Genomic DNA, 10,527 nt, shown 5'->3' on the forward strand with positions numbered 1-10,527 from the left:
CTCCAGCCAGCTCTTTTCTCAACACCAGCATATCTGCATTTCTGCACCATCTCTGGGCTTGACACCGCATGCTTCGTATCTTTCAATGTGAGACACGAGCACTGGATTTCTTCCCTCTGAAAATCCCATTATCTGTGGAAAGACATTGTTTTGGATGTGTCGGCTGTGCTCAGGGAGTGTCCCTCACCATCTGCTCGTACATCTGTCAGATCCACTCACAAACTACTGCACTGAGTCCCTGTTTGAGAAACTGGAGGATAGATACTCACTCCTCCTTATTTTCCCTGCACTGCAGTGATGTGAAGGTGGGGGAAATCTGGATTTCATCTTTTCTTCTAGTTAGTGCCACCCAGATAAAGGATTTGGAGTTCAGATGGTTTGTATTGACTTTAGGAGGGTTACCTCCATCCTTCAGCAGGGGTCCAACATTTGCAGGTTCTTTTCTATTGAGAGAGAGGCTGTGGATGCTCCAACTCTGCAGGTGTTCAAGGCCAGGTTGGATGGGACCCTGGGCAGACTCGTCTACAATTAAATGTGGAGGTTGGCGGCCCTGCGTGCAGCAGGGGGGTTGGAGCTTCGTGATCCTTGAGGTTCCTTCCAACACAATGAAAATGCTGAAGAATCTTCTCCTTGGTGAGATTTGAGTAATGATGCAAATGATTTCAAAGTGTTATTGATGTCATTTGTGGGGGAAGAAGAGCAGGCAGCTCTTCCAGCCTTCCCCTTCTCAGGCTTTGGTGATGTGGATGGAATTGCAATGGCGCTCAAAGGACTACAAAGGCACTTTGTTCTGCCAAAGAAACGGGGCCCATAATGACCCAAAGAAGTCAGCACCAGAGCTCTATTCACTCCAATAGCTAAAGAATAAGGCATGCAACAATGCAAATGATCTCCGTTAGAGAATTAACTTCTTCCACCATCCGAACCCCTCCACGTTCCCACAGAAGGACTGCTATGGCTGCCAGCCTGTTTTCACCAAGCCCTATATAGCTCTGCTTCAGCCTATCAACCCCAATCACTGTCAGATTTGCTGATAATTAAGTATTGCTTCCTCTTTCTTTACCTCAGAAAATCACAAAAGCCAACTAACTCTCCTGGAACTACTGTCAGGGTCCCGGAAAATTGATACTGGCATCTCCTGAACTGCTTTTTCATTTTAATATCAACCACATCATTACAGTGAATGAGAACTGTTGACCTCAAAGGGCTGTGTGGTATCTCCAGTAGCACAGTTCCCCACAGAGGAAACCTAATATGTGCTAAGAATATTTCTCTTCAATTGGATTTAAAATTGATCTAGTTACACCAGCGCAGTGTAAATAAAACATAACCTTAAGTAGATTCCAATGTAGCTTCTACTGATTTGATTTAATTCAGAATGTTCTCAATGTCTGAACAACTTCGCTTGCATGAAGAGCTGGCGTTGGTGAAGGCAGATTGATTTTTACATGGATTTAATTATCAGAGGTTGTGCAGATGTAGCTTTACTCTGATGTGAGGATGGGGGAGTGGGTCAGTGTGGCTTCTTCATTAGCACACGGCCCCATACTGCTCCATAGAGCCCCATCCAGTGCTACTGTTGGAAGGGAAGGGTGAGCTACACTCTCCTTCTCTGCCCTTCATCCTTTAGAAGGTCCAATAACAGCAACATTCATCTTTTCCTGGCAGAGCTTAAAGACGGGCACGGGGCTCAGTGTTAAAATGCAGCAGCGTAGCACCGTAGGATAAAATGTCTTCATTTCCCAGCCCCAATGCCACAAGTATGAGGGCAAGTCAATGGAAGCTGGATAATTCACAATTGTGAAAGGAAATACCTTTTAGGCAACATGTAATCAGTCTGTGGAACTCATTGCCGCAGGATGCTGTTACGGCCAAGAGTTTAACAAAGAAATTCCCCAACAATTCACAGCAGTAGGACCCTGCCAGGCCTCAGGATTTATCCTAGACCACCACGTAGCTCTCGATCCATGGGAGGCCTTGTGCCCGGGTCATAGCACAGGGGAAGGCTGTGACCACGCATAACATCTGAGCTGTGTGTGATATTGCTCAGGGCCTCTTGGAAAGCAAGGCTTGGTTTGATCCCCAGACCATCCTCAGTCTTCTTACCACAGCAATGTCTACATGTGGGACACTTTGGAGCACTCCTCGTACTGCTCATATTGGAAGATTTGTTGGGATGGGTTCTCTTCCCATACAGGCAGCACAGGAGGGATGCTGTGCTCCTGCAGCTCTCACCACGGTGCCTAATGGTGGAATGCAGAGCCAGGCTTCACACTGCAAAGCACTGGTGGCGTGTGAGGTACGGTTTGGGAACAGGAGTGAAGAAACTCATGTGGAGGTACACAGATAACTACAGCATTGGCAAACTGTATTAAGAAACACCAAAAAAACATTTTGGAAAGTACACTGACCCTCCCCATTCGACTGCTCTGGAATTCCTTGCATTTTCCCAGGGTCATCCAAAGGCCTTTGGAGGCTCTGGGCACAGAACTTGTATGTGCAGTTCTGCACACAGTCTGAAGTTATCCTCTAAGACTCAGCGTTCGCTTCTAAACCCTCTGCAATCAGCCTCTGTTACAAGCAATGCTGTACATGTCACTGAAAGTTCTCCCTTCCCCCATATAAATGTGGGTCCTTTGCAGTTAAAAATGTCCCGGAGTGCCCAGAAGTTTAGCATGGGTGTAAAGACTTCACAAGTTCTCCCTACAGAATAAGAGATGGTTTCAAACTGTCACGTAGCCCAGGATTTCCTGTAAACATCTGCAAAGTTCTTTCGCTTTTTAATCAGATCTGAAGCCGTGGTTTCTTTCAAAACATGCTTGGTTTTCTAGTGTTTCTATTACTGCAGTCACATAAAAGCCTGCCTGCTAAAGCTAATGCAGCTCTACTGTCCCATGCTACTTTACTCAGGTGGGTGCATTACCCCTTAGCAATGTCAGGAACGTGAAAAGAGCTGGAGAATGAAGGTCTATGCAGTGACCTATCGAGCTGTTGGGTGATGGTAATATTGCTGCCTGATACAAATGGGTTCTTGGTAGCTCACCCCTGTCAGCAATGGGAGGTCAGCCATGAACTGTGAAGGGGGTTGAATTAACTTTTAGCTGTGATGAACTGATAGCTTAAAAACTGCTGCTGTGAAGGAATCTTATCTCTCTGGCTAGGAAAGCAGATGTCATTTCCTAGACGTTTTTAAGATGCTGCATGCCAGGGGATGTAAGATCTTTACTGTAAACAGCCTTACTGTAATCAGCTTTCCCCTCACATAGGAAGGCAAAAACCTTCCATCACGTCACTGTATAGTGGGAATGTTACAAATATTTACAGAATTACAAAATAATAGCAAAAAGCTCATTTTCCCCTGCTCCCTACTTTGATGGGAGCCCTGCTGTTCCTTCCAGACGGTAAGCTGGCCTCCTGCCCAGACCGTATATCTCTTCTGACAGGCTCCTTAAGGACCACATCTCAATGGAAGCCAAAAGAAATATATCTTACTAAGTGACACGAGAGTAACTTTCTGAGCCTTATTCTGAGGCCTTTTTAACTGATTTTGCGCCGACACAGCTCTGCTGGTTTTGACTGCACTAATCCAGAGTTGTATTAACGCAGGAGGAGACCCAGCACCCCTGACATTGGTGCAAAAACCTGATTTTATAAGTGCAGAAGTTACAACCGGTGACCCAGGAGGGATTACAACAATTGCATTCGCATCTGGACTCTGAGAGATTGCTCGGTATTTTATTCTGCCTGGTTGTGAGCGGAGCCAAATCGCTGCCTTGGGTAAAGATCGCTCACCTCCTCACGTACCTCGCTGCTGCTAAAAGGTTTGTACTAACAGCTGATGCAAAAAAGAGGTTTAAGAGGGGGCAGGAAAGGGCTTAGCTGGGTTTTGATGTTGGTGGGTGAAAATTGTACCATCCCAGGCAATGCCAAAGCTTCAGAAAATCATGGAATGCATGAGGTTGGAAGGACCTCTGGTCCCTCTGGTCCTCTGTTCCCACCCTTGCTCCATCAAGGCCACCCAGAGCAAGGTGGATGCCCAGGCCCATGTCCACGTGGATTTAGATCTCCAAAAAGGAGACTCCACAGCCTCTCTGGGCCTGTGCCAGAGCTCTGTTCTGTGTCTCTGCCAATGCTTGCTTAGAGCCAACACTGCTTTATGTTGTTTCTCCTCACCAAATAATCCAGCAATCCTTGGCAAAGAGAAGGATACCAGGGTAATGCTGGTGATCCTACCACGAGGATTACTAGCACAAATGAAGTGTGAGCTGCTTGGATTCAGCATCTCGGGTTGGTTGTGTAAAGGAAAGGTTGAGAGTCCTGTGGCTTTTCAGCCTGGAGAAGGGAAGATTGAGGCAGAAACTTGTCAGTGAAGGACTGGATGGTGACTGATGTTCTGCTGGGGAGACACAAAATGGCAGCTGTAAGGTAGTGCAAGAAGCTTAAAGCCATGCACTGATAGCAGCATGACAGAGCAGTAGGATATCAGCCTGCCTTCACTTCCTGCACGTACCTCGTGGCTTGCTTGGTGAACAAATCTTTCCTCATTGCTGTTCTCCTTTTTCCCTCCCCCTCCAAGTCTGCACAAGGGCTCACCCCAGCCCTCATTTAAGAAGGCACCCCGCTGGAGTCCACTTCTGTCAGCAGGAGAGAGTGTAATTTAGCTGGTCTGCAGCCGTCTGTTTCCATTCATTCCTGAGGTTTTCCAGCTGCCCACGAAAACAATGCACTGATACACTCTGTGTGGACTTGAACCATGTCCAGCACAAAGGGCGAGGTGGGGCTGGGAGGTCTGGGGAGCGTTCTTTGTCCTGTCAAACAGAGCAGAGAGTGGCACAGCATGGTCAGAAAGAGATGGTGGGGCTGCAGCCCGCATGGCCCACATCCCAGGTCACACATCCAGAGTCTTCCCAGGCAAATGTCAGCGGTCCCAAACTCAAGTATCTAAGGGCTGGGAGGAAAAATAAACTGGATTTCAAGGGTGACCGGTGCTGCTTGCACTTTCACGGATGTAAAGTAGGCAGATGGCATCAGAAAGGATGTCATATTCCTCTGTTTATTTCTGCTAAATTCCTTCTCTCTCCTTTTCTCATCCCTCTTTCGTGCAGAGAGGGAGGCACAAAGTGCGTGATCAAAAACGCTAACAGCACAACTCCTTGATTCACGCCGCCAGCAGATCTCAGGCAGAACTCCCTGTTGAGTTGGAGGGAACAGCCTGATTAAAAATTGATGCCACAATATGGTCTGTCTTAGCAACAGCACTCGCAAGTGAAATTCATCTCGGATATAAACCGTGGCATTTAAAATGCCAGTTGGGTGAAACTCGACCAACAAATAAATAAAGAAGTGAAACTGTTGCACGCAGCGCTGTGGAATTAAGGCAGTCTCTGTGCCACTTCATGGAACGTCGTGCGTGACTCATTGAAGCTATTAAGTCTTCTGCTGCCTCTTTCCTGGCCTCATGGGGGTAACAACTTCCCGGAGCTCTACATTGAGGTGGGAGATTAAAACTGAGTCTGTGTGCACAAATGGATCCGGGGTTGATCAGGACTTCATGTTGTTTGCCTGAGAGGTCCCACAGAGGGAATAATAAAGGGGTTCAAGAGAAGAACATCCTTTCTGCCAGAAGTGGTCTTTTAACCAGGCTTTTGCTTATTTGCTGGGGGAATTTACTCACAGGGTCACCTGGCAAAAATGACTGAAAGTTATGAAAGAAAAGGCCTCCTGCCAACTGCTCAAGAGAAGGAGGGAGAGAAATGGAGAAGAAATGGGAAAGAGCAACGAGTTGGCTGCAGGGCGAGGGACATTTTGTGATTTAGAGAAGCCAAGAACCAAGGCAGTAAAGGGAGGGAGTGCACCCCAGTCTCCTCAGCAGGCTCTGTGCTATGTTCTGGTGTCATTCAAGAACAAATGGAAAGCTGAGGCAAAAGGAAAATGGCACAGCACTTACAGATGCTTTGAGGAGCCCCTATGGGAACTCTGCATGGACTGAAAGTGGAGCTCTTGGAAGTGGTGAGCCTGAGACCATGGGATGACCAAGGGCTGGGTGCTGGTTCTCCTCATCAGTCATACAATCATAGAATGGCTGAGCTTGGAACGGACTTCAAAGATCATCCAGGTTCAGCCCAGGGCTGCAGGCAGGGTTGGTAGCTACTAAGTCAGGTTGCACAGAGCCCCATTCATCCTGCTCCACAGGTGGGCTGTGAAACAAAGTCTGCAGGGGACAACCAGGTCATTGGCAGGTTGCCCCTCATCACTGTGTACCCAAGAGCTGCTTTGGAGAGTGCTGCTGTTTTATTCTCATAGCTCTTGTCCCACACTGTCGTCAATCCAGCAGGAATCAAATCAAGGAGGGCAGTTGGAGAACCCAGCCTTGGGCATCACAAGGGTTGCTGTCGCAAGGCAGCAGCGATGCACCCAGTGCAGTGGGTGCAAGCAGTCCAAGGACAACGGGCTCAGCAAAGTCTCCCCGCGGCTTGCACCACATTGACGCAACATCTGCTAGTCTGAAACAAAATCCCTCCCTTATTCCTAACAGATTCCGCTCCCCCTGCAAGCAATAGGAGCTGCTGCATCTGCTCACACCATGGCCAGGCTCTGGCCCCAGGAGGGTGAGGCCGTAGCTAAATCAGAGCTGCCTGCTCTAGCTGAATGTCTCCTGTGAATAACTTTTCTTATGACACCTCTCAGCTCAGGCGCCAAATCCCAAACAGGCAGGAAAGCCATCCAAGATTCAGAAGAATTATGACAGAGGCTCAAGCATCACGGGGCTCTGGAAAGGTTATTCATTTAGCAAAGAAGCAAATGTGCAAATCAAGCTCTCTGGCAGCGTTTGTGTGATGATAATCGTGCTGATTAAGTGTTTGAGCCTCAGGATATGCTGGGAACGGCGCTAGGACCCAGCAAATAACCGCTGCACGCTTTTGGAAGACAGCTGCAGGCTCTTCCTGTTCTGCTCTGTAAGTGATCCATCTCCTTTCACAGATCTGTTCATTTTGGATGCAATTGCTCAAAATATGCATTGCTTATGGCCATACGGATAAATACAAAGGAGAGCAGCAGTTGTGCTGTTAACCCTTCGGATCCCTGTTAGTCCTGGATGTACAACGAGGAAGCTGAAGAGTGAGAGCCCAGTTCTACCTACAGCAGACTTGGATAAAGCCAAGCCAGTTGAATTAGCTAAGGGTAGGGAACTCACCCTGCTGTTCTCGTCTCTAAATTTGGCTATGGCTTCCATGACCCTTTGCTAATGGGGAAGGTGCTCATTCTCCAGATCTCCATGGTAGTGAAGGAAAGAAGAAACTGAACAAACCACTGTCCTTGACTCACTTTCAACCTTCAATCTGATGTAGCATTTACGTCGAACCAGAACTCTGCATGAGTGTAAGCGGATGTTTGCAGCATGGAGCTGGGTTCCCAGGGCCTTGCAGTGGCATAGCAGCAGCAGGAGAACAGGAGATGCTGGCTGGAATGGCATGGTTACCTTGGTTGGCTGCTCTGGGACTTTCCTTCCCCCTCCTCAAGCATAGATTTCACAACCAAACCACTGAAATAAAAGAAACAATAGCTATTTTCAGTGGCACTGCAGAGCTATGCAGCCTCGGAGCTCTTGCACAGGAATGGAAATGTGAAGAATGATCTTTAACCATATAGGAACTGATACAAAGTGCAGGCCAGCTATCGGGCAGCAGTAAACCAGTGCAGCTGAGCAAAGCAAACTCAGCTGAGATACTTGGCTTGCTTGATCAACAGCTCTGCACCAAAACCCTGTGCCAGCCCATGTCTCTCTGGGACCAGCACACAGCTCCAAGGCAGCTCTAACTCATGTTCTTTGGCACTGCCAGACTTCAGTATTGGGTGGTCGCACTTTGTGACTGGGAAAGGAGAGCTTCTCCACCACCCGTAGGTCCAGCACAAGTCAAGAACAGGACTGAGCCTGAAACCTCATGAGACAGTCTGGGGTCTATTCCATACAAGCTAAAGCATCAGCTGCTTCTTTCAAAGGATGATTTGGTCCCAAATGGGGAAAAAAAAAATAAATTTGATTTATGATTATTATTAAGCATTATTCTTACTGCTATTATTCTATCCAGGTAGTTGCTGGGGCAGGAGAACCTTCTGTAAGGAGTCAGTGCTGGCTTTGGGAATCTGGTAACCTATGCCCTCCCCTTCATCTTCCATCACGTTGACAGCAAGTTTGTCCTAAAGGTTCAAATGCCAATTTAAAAGAAAAAAGAGAGGAAACTAACAGTCCAAGAGCTGAACAAGGAAAACTCTGTCTGGTACTTTATTCCAGCCAAAGAGCTCTTTAATAGCAAACTATTAGACAAATCCCAGGCCTGGGGGTCTGTTACAGAGGTTTTGGATTCCTACCAGAATGTTTTGTTTCCAAACCCGAATTGTCTGAATGCAGCTGAAAAGAAGAATCATTCCATGCAGGCAGAAGGTTTTCCAGCGCTGTGGAAGTCTGTTTCTGACAGGGATTGTGATCCTTTATTGTCAAAGGAGCTGACTGTTGTGTATCGTTTATTAACAAATAATAGAGAAAGAAGTCTGAGGCCTTTGAAATGCAGATTGGCAGCTCAGTAAGAAGATCCAAACTGAAATGATAAGCTCCAGAAGTCAGAATGGTGTTTTCCTGCTTTTATTTCCTCTCTCTCTTTTAAATAGGTGGAAGATAAACGAAGCTGACCCCAGCCCCCAGCTGAAAAAAGAAGCTCTATTATTCCCAGAAAAATAGTTTCAAAGGGTAAGTCAATAATAGCAGGATACACACAGAATAAAACCTTTGGAATCCTGTTATTATTATTATTATTATTACTGTTGTAGCTTCAGATGACTCAAGTGTTATTATTTTCTCCTCGCGTTACCAGCCAAGAAAACCAATGACAACCGCACAAAGCTCTGCAAATCTCAGCAGTTTTGGTTCCCACTTACATTGCTGGAACAGCTGTTGCTCTCACAGAGTTGAGCAGGTCAGCCCTGCGTGCAGACCGGACCACACGGTGCTTTCTCACCATGAAAGCTTGAGCGTGATTTACGAATGGGACTCGTGTATGTCCTGCCCTGCAAAGAGGAGCTAAGCCTGCAGAATCCTATCATAGAATCAGGGAATCGTAGAATGGCCTGGGTTGAAAAGGACCACAATGCTCATCTGGTTTCAACCTCCCTCCTACGTGCAGCCACCAGACCAGGCTGCCCAGAGCCACATCCAGCCTGGCCTTTAATGCCTGCAGGGATGGGGCATCCACAACCTCCTTGCGCATTTGGTTTGCTACTGTGTCAGAAGGGCTCAGCTGTGTTCTAGCACTTGATGGCACACACAGCACGTAGCACTGGTTCTTGTGAAGAGCAAAGTCTTGTTTTGGTGGTGGCTCCACCAGTTGCTCTCTCTGTGCTGCTGTTTTTCAGCAGAACAAAGCAAGCAATGGACAGCCGGCTGAAACCACCGAGTCTTGCCCATCTATGAGTCAGGATCATTCACCAGCCTTCCCAGCACCGTGATCGTGGGGCAGCAGCATCAAAGCTTGGGAGCAGCTCTCCCCAGACATGAACAAACCTGTGCTGACCACAGGTGATCGCTTTGCCTGGGTCGACTTGTAGGGAAGGTGTGCTGCTCTCATGACCCATCACAGCCCATGAGCAATGCTGGTGAGCACCAAGAGCTGCTCACATGAGAAAGCAGTTATCTCAGTGTCTATCATCAGGCTAAACAAAGCAGCGAGCAGCACTGCACAGCAGCTGCAAGGAGTTAAACAACATGGAGAAAAAAATGCGGTGTTCCCATGAAACAGCAGAGGCTGATCCTCCTCTAAGCCAGCCCCTGTGCTCCCATAGCAGGAGTGCATAAAGCTCTTCCTTCTGCCTGGGAGGAAGCTCTCAGTGCACAGGTGTGAGTGCCTACACAAAGTGCAGGCTTCCCACAACCCACCAGAGACCATCGTATGGAGAGAAGGAATTTACATTAACAATTTCAATATGATTTCTTGTTTGCTTCCTGCACAGTTTGACTGTGAACACTGCTACATTCCTCTGTGCTGAAGCTGGGACAGCCTGATTTGATTACAAGCGGAGTTATGCAGACCACATAAAGATGGTCAGCTGTCCCCAGAAAGCACCATGTACCCAATTGCTCCTCAGCATTTCTATTGCTTCATGGAAAATCAAAACAATTCTTTCCCATTTTCTTCCATGCAGGCATCTTTGATTTCCTTCTTTGTCACCAGTAAGTATGGGGACAGCTCAAAACAGGTGATATGTTTGTTATTGCACCTCCTTTGCTCATTGAGTGGTTACTTCTGGAACAGGAGGCCATCAGACAACAAGCCCTATGTGAGTCCCTGTCACTGAATAGGAATCAATTGATTTAACCTCTCTAAAGACTGGATGGTTTAAAATGAAAAATCAAGGTGAACTGCTGATTGTGATGCTGAGGATGCTGAACACATCAGGCACATGGATGTGCTCTGATTCCGGGACTTCATCTTCATTTGCCACCATGCCTGGGGGTGTTCCAGAACATGGCAATTG

Source organism: Coturnix japonica, chromosome 2, assembly GCF_001577835.2.
Source record: "Coturnix japonica isolate 7356 chromosome 2, Coturnix japonica 2.1, whole genome shotgun sequence".
In the NCBI taxonomy this organism is placed as follows: Eukaryota; Metazoa; Chordata; class Aves; order Galliformes; family Phasianidae; genus Coturnix; species Coturnix japonica.